This window comes from Meleagris gallopavo, chromosome 10 (assembly GCF_000146605.3).
Source record: "Meleagris gallopavo isolate NT-WF06-2002-E0010 breed Aviagen turkey brand Nicholas breeding stock chromosome 10, Turkey_5.1, whole genome shotgun sequence".
Taxonomy (NCBI): Eukaryota; Metazoa; Chordata; class Aves; order Galliformes; family Phasianidae; genus Meleagris; species Meleagris gallopavo.
This window is the reverse complement of record NC_015020.2, coordinates 10,025,870-10,037,152: the sequence shown is the minus strand read 5'-3', so window position 1 is coordinate 10,037,152 and position 11,283 is coordinate 10,025,870.

The window sequence follows — 11,283 nt, the reverse complement described above, 5'->3', positions numbered from 1 at the left end:
GAATCATTAAGGTTGGAAAAGACCTCTAAGATCATCTAGTCCAACCCAGCCCCACCGTGCCCACTGACCAAATCCCTCAGTGCCACATCTCCTCAGCTCTTGAACACCTTCAGGGATGATGACTCCATCACCTCCTGCGCAGCCTGCGCCAATGTACCACCACTCTTTTGGAGAATAAATTTTTCTTAATAGTCAATCTGAACCTCGCCTGGTGCAACTTGAAGCCATAATAAACCCTTGCTTCTCATTCTCTTCTTTCTGTGAAGCGCTTCTGACAGTAGTGCTCAAGAGATCTTTCAGATTAGTCTTTACCTCATGTCATCACTGCTTTAGAACCTCAAGAACATGACAGTGTGCTGAAGGTTTTTGGACGTGAAGTAGTGAGTAGCAGGTGACTGAAACAAGAAAAGGAGCTGGTAAGAAAGGAGAAGAAAAGATAGAATAGAGCGAGAAAACACATCTCTATGTGACTAGCAGCTGTGCTGTGGAATGAGGGTGCAAATCTTGTACTTCTTCAGGTCAGTAGAGTTCAGTGAGAGGAAGAACAAAGTGTGTAAGTTCATTTTCTCTCTCAACATGATAGTGGATATAGACGGTAATGTCTTCATCTTCACAAAATAATTTCTCATGTTCACATTCCATTGAAAATAACAAAAAGTTCAGTACTGTCCTAAATGTAAGATGTGCCAAGAATTCTAAGGATATGTGCAGTGAGGTGTTAGAACAAATGACTCTTTGTTTCAGACCTCTCAGCAGATGAAGGTGCTGGTGAGATCTGCTTATTATCAAACAGCTCTAGGAATGATGCAGAAAGCCCAACCTGCACAAACCTATTTGTTCTAGGATTAATGCTAAAACTGTAAGGCCTCCGTCTCTCTCCTTTTTGTTTTGTGGTCTGAGCCATGGTGCTCAACGCTCAGAAACACCTGAAGCAGTTGTGGCCACCGGAGCATCTGCAGCTGCTATCCCTAGGGGCTGGCAAAAGGAAACCACTTCAGAACAGGTGGTTTTCCGCTGTCTATGCGATGTTTTTCAGCTTTTTTCAAAAGACAAGTGACTCCTTATCACCGTTGTGCCAGACAGCAAGATACGGTAGTGACGGCATTCTTGACTTCTGAGATTAACCTGAGGCCATGATTCTTTGGAATAAACTTGGAAAGCTGTCATCTGCTCTATAGAGAGTACACACAATAGAGGTTTCTTGTTGACTCATATTCCCCTTCTGTACTTCCTTCCTCATGAATGAACCCAATCACCTTTTTGGGATTTCTGCTGAATTAGCAGCTTATTAGGACCATTTTGTCTGGGCAAATGAGAAACGTTTATGTAGCTTTTATGGGACTGTAGGATGATAAATACAAATTAACAACTGCTAAGAGCTCACTCCAACGTTGAGAAGCACTGCTTAGTTCTCAAGCATATAAAAGGAAGTCGTTTGACCACAGACCCAGAGAAATCTGTGGCAGTGCTGGAGTAGCATTAGGAACCTTGTTCATCATTCTTAGCAGACAGGTTTGGATTTTTCCAGTGTATTTTTTTATTATAAAATTCTAATGATAAACAAAATATTTCATGGAAACTCATCTATATAGGCTGGGACCATTTTTTTCATTGAATGTGAAGTTGAGACAAATTTTCTGGTTTGTAGTCTAGGATTCATCTTATTCAATGGTCTCTCGCTTCAGGCCTACCAAATACCTTTTGCAAGGTTTGTCTTCAGGTCTCTGCCCTGCTTGATGCTTTTGATTTCCTACTTGTGCTTCCTGTTTCTTATTCTGGGAAGATCCTCTCATTGTTATTTAGTTCCACAAACAACTTGAATGCTCATGTTAAAAGCACACATTCCTCCTCCCAAGAGTGTGCTTCACCAAAATGTACACACACTTCCTCTTGGAGCTGGGGGTGTCCCACTTTTACAGATATCCCTGCCACACCCCCTAGTTGGTAATGTAAATGCTGGTGAGAAAGCTGCCACAGTCACATGCACACACTTAGGTAAGAATTGTTGTTAGCTACTGACAATGTTTTATATAGATGTCTGTTTTATAAATGGAAAAGAGAGAAATATTTATTTTTTTTCTCCCCTTATTTATCAATAGAAATTAAGTGAACCATTAAAGGAGTCGTAGCAAAGAAGTTTGGAAATTAAGTTTTGGTGTATATTGATATTGATTTTAAGTCTCAAAATATGCTAGTATACATTTACAGTGCAAAAAAAGTAGTTTGTGGATATCTGGAAGAAATGTTGATGTCACTGTTTGATACAGTCCCAGCATGGCTGCTCCAGAGAAACTGCTAGATAATACTATTCTGATGGGTCCTTGGACCTGCAAAATAGGGACTTATTTTCTTTTTAATTGAGTTTCTCCCTAAGTTTGCTTCTCCCTAGTAATGTTTTTGAAATTCAGCAATGAAACAAGTCTCTAAAGATAGAGATTCTTGTGTGTTGGGTCATAGATTATACATCCAGCAGTAGCTTCAAATTAGTTAAGTTTGTGAGACCTATTGAAGTCCATGTGACCGCAATAGCTTCTTACATTCCATCCTGCTCTCAAACAGCCTGCTGAATGCTTTGCACAGTACAAAATTCTGTTGATTCTTTGGAAATTATTTTCAAATTATAAACTAACATAAAATACAAAGAGTCTAATAATAGAGCCGACAGATAAGTGCTTGCCAGCCTTTGCAAGGCATCTCTGCATGATACCTACCTGTGCTTAGTTCTAGTTTTGAGTGGAAGTGCTGAATGACATCACTCGTCTTTTACAGAATCAGGTTTTGTTCCTAACTGGCACATTTTAGTATGGAATAGCCTCCATAATCTGGTAGTGTGCTCTCTAACACGTAAATTTGATTCCTCTTTATGCTTCTGCTTTTGTTTTCATTTTGTCACAAAAGGTTTTTCTGCTTTTTTTTTCTCCTTTGACCTGCAGAAGATACCATTAGTGTTCCGAAACCTGCTGAGCTCACTCTCATATCAGTTGACCAGATGCAGCCATTCAGCTGACAGAACATCAATTGGCTGAAAATACGTCCTTGTGGAGACCTGAAAGAGGAAAACAGATCAGCTGCCAGCTGAAGGCTAGTGCTTCTATGGATCTTAATCTGGGTGTTGTTCATGCCTCAGCAACATTTACTGCTACAGCAGTGAGATCAGTACGACACAGAGAACAAGAGAAGGAAGTAGATTAAACGTTAGGGACAAAAATAGCTAAGAAGTCATGTTAGAGTCATTGGGAGACAGAGCACATGAGGATGTATATTAAGAGGGCTATTTTCCACCAGCAAGAGATGGTTACCTGTTTAAATATGTTTCACTGCCAGAAACGTTAGGGGGCTCATGGTTACTGGATGACCATTAAGTGAGTCAAGTCTGATTTCTGGATCTGCTGTGGACTTCTTGAGTTAGAGCAAAACTTAACCTTTCTGGGTTCATTCTGATTGCCATCATAGGTATCTGTTCTCATTTGAGATGCAATAGGGCATCTGGAAAGTCTAGACAGCGCTGGCAAGTATGACACAGGACCTGTGGGAGACCTGCGATCTTCTGAGGTGATGGAAGAAGATCAGGTGGCATTTGAGTGGATATCAAAAGGCATTACACATCCAACCTTCTTTGCTATCAGTTGAACAAGGGAAGTAGTTGTTTCTGCTCCATCCTATTTCTGTTCTCCTTAATGAGATTACAAATAAGGTTCCTGTATGCCAAATAGAATACAAAGAGATTGTTACTTTAACATTCAAGCAGTCTTTTCTTGACCATTCACAAAAATAAATTACTTTCTTAGGTAATACAGCAGAGAAAAAACGAATGTGCCAACTTCATTATTGTTTTACGGAATAACAAAGTTTTGTCCTTGAAAAAATTAAATTGTGAGAAAGAAGGTGTGAACGTGAGTTGTCACTTTATTCACTTAGAGGGCAGATTTTTTTCTTTTTTTCTTTTTTTTTTAAGTTCTTTGATAATTTTCAGTTTCAACATTATCAGTACCGTAAAACGGCATTTTATTTGTTTGGTTTTTTTGTTTTGCTTTGTTTGTTTGTTTGTTTTTTGCTAACTTAGAGTCTTTATGTGCCACTGACATCAGTAGTCTTGACCTGTTTCTGTTTGCTTTAGACACTGGGGTGCTCCAGTGCTGTGCTTTGCGTTTTGCAGGCATTGAATCTCTTCTGCCCAGCCATGGAGACACCCCCTTCAGCCAGGGCAAAATGATAGATCGGAGTCACATTTCTAGATCTTGTGCATTGTTGCAAGGAAGGCAGAACTCACTGTGATTCATATCAATGAATGAAAAAGTTGCAAGTTTTTACACCCGTTTTGGCTACTGGTGAGCTAAGTGGCAAGAACAGAAGTTGGTAGTGTGGATTTATCTGGGATTTAGCAAACATGCTATAGGTAGTACAACAACTTAGGTCTAAGAATAAATGGACAAAAAGTGAAAGGAGAAAACGTGGAAGGAACTGTGGTGTGGTTTCATGTGAGCAAAGACTAATTTTGAGTTTTATTCTCAGACTTTTAGGATACCTGCGTATTTGGTGTTTTCAGGGGACCTTTGTTCAGTTTGGATATGTCTAGCCTGGGTGAGGAGAGCTGGACTCTGAAGATTGTTTATCCAACCTGATGCACATCTGAAGTGAACTTATGAGTTTAATGAAGCTGTCAAAGGAGCGTGGCCTGGGTTTGACTAGATTTGTTCAAAGTGATTTGTTCTGAGGATGAGTAACCAAAGCACAGACTTCTTGCAGCTTTAGACAGACTTTCGGCATCACCAGTAACAATGGATAAATTTAACTGGTTACTCAAGGAGACCTTTTAAAATGTTTTCTTTTTTTGCTTTATTGTTACTTAACTGGAAACAGAAAGCTATTTTTTCTTCCTCATATCCTTTTCTACAGCTTTAGGTGTGTATAAGTGACTACATCTCCTGCCATCCATACTTGTACTCTCCTGTTTCCTTCACAAGCTGAACGTAGGGAGGCGATGCTTTCGTACTCTTACAGTGTCCCCCATTACAATGGGGGATATCTCGCATGTCTTGAAGGTCTGCTGCCTACACAGCGTTTTCCTCGTCTCACCATGAGATTACAAATGGTGAGCGAAATGAGTAACTCGACTCCCAACTGATTAGTCAGTCTTTTAAAACGGAAGCAGAAGACTTCCCCCCCAGAACCACGTTGCACAGGAGACCAAACATGAAAAAGGAAATTGGGGACGAGCAGTCTGAAAAATTGCGTTTGAGACATACGTCCCACATAACCACACGCTTTTGCCAGACAGACTCAAATCTGGTCTTACGCACTGTCGCCTGGTATGAAAAAAAATCAGCTTATTTATGAACTTCATTACACATTTTGGAACTGTATTTTTTTTTTCCAATCACACCCTGTGTCCTTTTCTAAAGAGAAAAGAATATCCCTCTGTTTTCCTATAGTGTGATCAGTTGTAGCTCATGCTAGATCTTAAAGGAAATAGATTGTATGTTTTCAGTAGATGCTATTCAGGTTTTTTATGAAAATAGTACTCCCTGAACTACTTTAAGAAATGTAGGTGCACTTAAATTGGGGAAAAAATACTCTAACTTACGTTAAAGATGTGATCTTTAACTCAGTTACTCAAGCATTTGGATCTAAGGCTTTTACAAAGCTTATTACTGAAAGAAACATTTCCAAGGTATTTAAATGTCATTCTTTAAAATGCATTCATTATGGTAAAGAATTCATTATAAGCTCAAACCTAGACACATAGTGGTGATTCATGAACTCGGAAGATAGTACATATAAAAACGTGTAACTTCTTGAATTGTAATTCAAACTTTTTGAAATTCTAACATGAAATTATTCACATGTGACAGTTGGACAGTGAGATATAATGTTTAGAGGATGGGGAGTATGTATTTAATTGCTTATTTTGCCAGACTAAAAGTTGGTTTTTTTGTTTGTTTTTGTTGTTGTTGTTGTTTTTTTTTTTAAGGAAGAAAGAAAAACACTTCAGTGGAGCTAAAAGGTTTTGGTTAAATGAAATACTCAGATTAAAATATTTAATGGGGAAAAAAAGGCAAAGTTTGAAAACAAAGAGTAAGGGGGAAACAAGGAATAAGGGAGATTACATTCCAATCACAAAATGAGGCAAACCTCCTATCTACCTTCCTTTGGGGAATACATTCAGGACTGTAAAAAGTGTGGTGTTAGGGTGGTAGGTAAGTTCTGAGTCTCAACAAAAATTAAAATTTTCAAGGAAGAGAGAAGCACTTCAGTGTTAGTTGTTGGACTCTGAAGTCAGTGCCATCCTCCTAAATTTCTCCTCTCTCCTTTGTCATAAAGTCTTTGGATTTTCTGTCTTTTCTCCCTCAGTGTGATATTTGCCACGAGCAGAACCTGTACTACCTATGGAAGGGTGTAACTCATTTCCTACCTGAACAGTTGCGTGTGTCAGTTTGGAAAAATACAGTTTAGTGCTTATCTTTGACAACAAAAATGACTAAGAAAAAAAAGAATACTAAACTGGTGTGGGTTTTAATCCTATTTACATGTCCATAAATTCTGGTTAAGTTTACCAGCTTTTGTTTTGGACACAACTGCATGCAGTCCTAAAAGAGAATTTCAAAGAGTCATCATTGTCCTCTATTTGTACATAACCTTAAAATTATGTGTGTGCTTTCTCCTATATATTAAAGGCAGTATAACATGTTCGTCTTTACACAATTTTATATTAAATCCATAGTTCAATTTCTCACCTCAGATTATGAGATAAAGCCTGGGTAATGAGACCTAGCTGTAGATGGTGAGCCCGCTGACTTCACTTCAATGGGATCTGGAAAAACATCACTCTGGGAGAGCTCCTTAATCAGGCACATTAATCATTAGTCTCATTTTCAAGTTCTTGCAAACGCTGTTGACAGTGAACCAATACAACTGTCAGAAGCTTAAGACTGTTTCTGGCTGTTAATAGCAACCGGTGTGTGTCATAGAATAACTGTCCGACAACTGGGGTGTGCTGGGTTTTCTCTTTTAGAGAACATTATTTTATTAGTGTTAGCGCACTCAGCTTGCATTAAAAAGGATTTATTGGTGGAAAAGGAGATATCTGGCACAACCCTACCATCTTGTGTGCATCACGAATAACAATAAAACAATGAAGGGTTCTGCTGTTGTCCACATGAGTAATCATGAGATTGAAAAAGTTTACAATGGATCCTACCATAATTTTAGGCGTCAAATCACACATCTCAAATGGAGATTATAGAGTGTTTGAAAAATACTTGCAAAAGAAATGCTCATAATAGATTCAGAGAGTTTTAAAAGCAAGAGAGCTTAGTAACCCGGTTTGACCTGCTGCAAAAGAAAGGCTTTAGAATGATGTGCATATAAAACACTTCTGTTTGTTATCCAGTCTTGATTTGAACTCTCAGTATAAGTCTAACATGTCTCCAAGTGGTGCTGTTTTCACCAAGAAGTGTCTCATCATAATTTGAAGTTGTTTTGCTTTTGTTTTTTCTCCATTAGTAATCTGTTCGTTGATAAATACATTAAAGGTTATTTTCTTTATTCTTTTCCTAGAAGAGAGATTGCTGGAGCTCAGTCTCAGTTCTCTTACAAACCCGTTACATTTGGAAACAGTCTTTGTAAACACAGAAATCAAAATCAGGCATGGGATGGGATATATGGCCTTTCTATGTGTAATAATACTTCCCTATGTGGACGATACAAACACAGAAAGAAGTCCTATTTGGAAAGCAGAAAATACACGTGTGTATTTATATAATGATACATGCATATATTTATATACACATATGTATAGTATAAAGAAATTTGGGGCTTATGGTCTGTGGGCCTGGTGTCCACTCTCCTTTAGAGGGGTATGAACTGCTCCTTATTTAGAAAGAATGAGCTTTTCTCTGTGAAGAACTGAAAGTTTTCTCCTTTTTTAATTAGACAAACTTCCTTAGAAAGAAGCTTTGGTTAATTATATGCAGCACACACATGTCCTGATAGTTGCATATTGTCCCATTTATTTTTCAATACTTGGAGACTTTACATGATAATTTACATCTTTTTAAATTGTCGGTAACCCAAAAATGCTTTTCAGATAGCCATACGGCCACATAACATCCCATTTCAGTATGTATAATAGCACTAAATATGCATATTTAAAAATTCAAATCTCTCTCTGTTTAGTTTGGGAAGCGGAATAGAGTGATAGTGGTTGTGTTTTTAATCCAAGATCGAGCCTTAGGATCTGTGCTCTGGGTCTTTGCCATTGTTATCCTGCAGTCCTGGGTGAGTTGGAGCACTCAGAACTCCTTCACCTTGGTAGTCTTTGCCCAATGGTATCAGGAGACTGAACATTTTTTTATCAGAGCAGGAAAAGCTTGCTGTATGTATAAAGCCTTGCTGTCCCCTGCTGGTAACTGGAGTAAATCTGAAACACCTCTTGCAGTGTCTTGGCTGAGCCTATTTTACTGCAAACTACTCTTTTTTTCTTTCTTTTATAAGCACAAAGCCATCTTGCACAGTAACTCTTCATGGTTTCAACCATTTGTGACCCTGGAAGAATGGTATGGTCCTGGCCTTATGGGGCTGGATGCCCAGATGCAAAGGCTGAGGTTGATACCCAGCTGACACAGAGCTGGTGCTGTCTCTAAGCCAAATGCAGCTTCTGCTTTTTCTAGCCTTGCCAAAAGACTGAGACCGTGGGAGGGAGAAAGTGGAGATTCAAGGGCTGTGGGTGCAGGAAGCGGAAGTATTATATAGGGTGTGAGGTAGAAGGTGACAGCAGGGTGGGCCTTGATGCTAATTTCCATGCTGAGGACAGGGTTCACTTGCTAAAAAGATGCAGTTGTAAATGCTGTTGGTAGATTCCTCTTTCTCAGCCTAAAGAGGGGAGTTGCCTGAGTGGAGACAGGGTTACGTACCAGACCTGGTTAGGATGGGCAGTTCTGGAGTGGCACAGAGGAGAACACAGTTTACAACCCCAGTGTACGTGAGTGGGCATGTCGACAGTGTCCCTCCAAGTCACCACCTTTGGGGGGCATGTGGTTGGCAGGGTTGCTTAAGTCCCCACCTTTCTGCTATTGACATAGGCCTTAAAAACATCAGTAGTGGAAATATCACACTTACATGCTAATACTTTTTTATATAGATGTAGGGAGACGAATGTGGGCAGAGTGCTATCTCCCACTTCCTCCCATAAGTCAGACAAACCAAAAAAAGCATCTGAGGCCACAAATTCACCCCTGCGTGGGGGAGCATCAGGTCTTCTGTGGGCAGAAGAAGAAGTGAGGATGTTGTCAGGAGTTCAGAAACTGAAACGTGCCAAATCAAGATGAAAAAGTAAGTGGAGAATGTGAAGCAGGGACAAAGAGTCTGGGTTAAAAAAGGACTCAGTAGCTCTGTGGTTTAACCTGGCAAGCAGGTTAACACCATACAGCCCTTTGCTCACTGCATCGTAGCAGGTGCTGTGAAGGAAAAAATAAATCTGTCACAGCTGAAAGCAAGTCAAGGCGATGTGTCAGACTAGGAGATGATCAGAAAGTCAGAATTCTTCCTTAGGAAAAATGCAGTAGTTGCAGTGTTTGCTTTTGCTCTTTACTCTGGAAGAACTGAAACTGCTGCTTTCACAGAGATATACCCCCAGCAGCCAGCCAGCCAGCCAGACATCACTTAGTCACAGGATACATGGATTCTGACGTGAGGGAGATCTGAAGAATGTGTCCTGTGCTCAATGTGTGCCTCCCTGCACCCCAGTTTAGCCTGTAAATCATGGGCTCTCTCAAAGAGAGAGGGAGAAAATGTACTCATCTAGCTTTCTCTCATGGTTGACTTTCTGTGCTCCATTTTGTATCCGGGCAGTGCGTGGCAATGTGCAGCTTCCCTGTTCAGTGCCTCTGCTGGGGGATTATTCAGCCTGTGCTGAGCTTAAAAAGCACATAAGGAATTGTGCAAGGGCTGTAGCAGTCTGTAGACTCCCACTGAACCCTCATGGTTTCAGTTCTCTTTATAGAAGTTGCTGCACACAACTTTGCAATAGTGTCCTTCCAGTGATCCTGGGGAGAGTGTGAAGGAAGGAAAGACGATTTTCACCCATCTTGCCAATATCTAAACTGATTTCTAAGATTGTTTCTGAAGAAATCTAGATCTCTGTTATACATTATTCTCCTCATGTTTTTTGTCACGCTCCCTCTCTCCCACTCCCCTTTCTGCCCACCAGCTACTCGATGAGCGTGTTTAAGGGCATTCTGCATTGGCTGTCCTTCTTGAGGGGTTGGCATGTGATGCAGTATATCACAAGTATACAGCAGAAAATGATTAACAGAGGCGTAGTGGGCTAAGGTTAAAGAAACTGTTTGAGAAACCTTCCTTTAATTAGCTCAATATATCTCCTCTTTCTGCTTCTCCTCTTGTCATGAGTTACAACTATTTAAAATAGCATCAAGACACGGGCATTTAGTTACCATAAATGATAGATATTTGAGAAGGTTATTTGACAGCTTGCAGTCAACATTGCCTTATAGAGTATGTGTGAGAAAGGCTGGAAAACAACGTCTCAGGTACATAAGTGCCTTCTGAGTGGAAAATGTTTCACCCCAGTAACAGGCTGTGACACCCGCCAGTACCAAAGCTGAGTGGATGTTTAAAGGCTGGCTTTCAAAACCAAAGGAGATGGTAAAAAGTCCATCTGGCTATTTTGGCAGGAGTCTCTATCCATCAGGCTGCTGCAGGACAAATTGTTTTTTTTTCTCTAATCACCCCATGGGTCATTTTTATTTCATTTTATTTTTTAATCTGAGTCAGAGGTAGAGAGGCAGCACAGGGTTCTGGTTGGAGAGATCAGGAGGTGCGAAGGGAAGACTGCTAAACAAAGGGTGGTCTTGAGATGCGGTCAGAGCCTCTGTTTAATGTTTTAATCACCTTACGTTTCTCTATTTTGCCTTCAGCTTGAGCCAAACACATCACCTATTGGAATCTTCCTATTTCATTGCCAGACTTAAACAATACAAGCCCAACGATTCTCTCTTTGTGATTCAGTGGGAGGCTAGAAAGTGGGATATTGGCAGAGAGGAAGATATCAAAGAGCCCAAAGTTCTTGCTTTAAATTGGTTTATTTGTGCATAGTTTCTGTACCAGCTTTTAATCTTTTTGCACCAAAATTGATTCTTGCCGTCAGTGAACAAAACAGGAGCAGGAGTGAGATTTAGCTGGAATGTGGCAAGCAGCTCCAAAGCCACATTAATGTGAAGATATCCAGAGCTTCCCTGCACACACACTAAGCAGCCTGTTAACTCC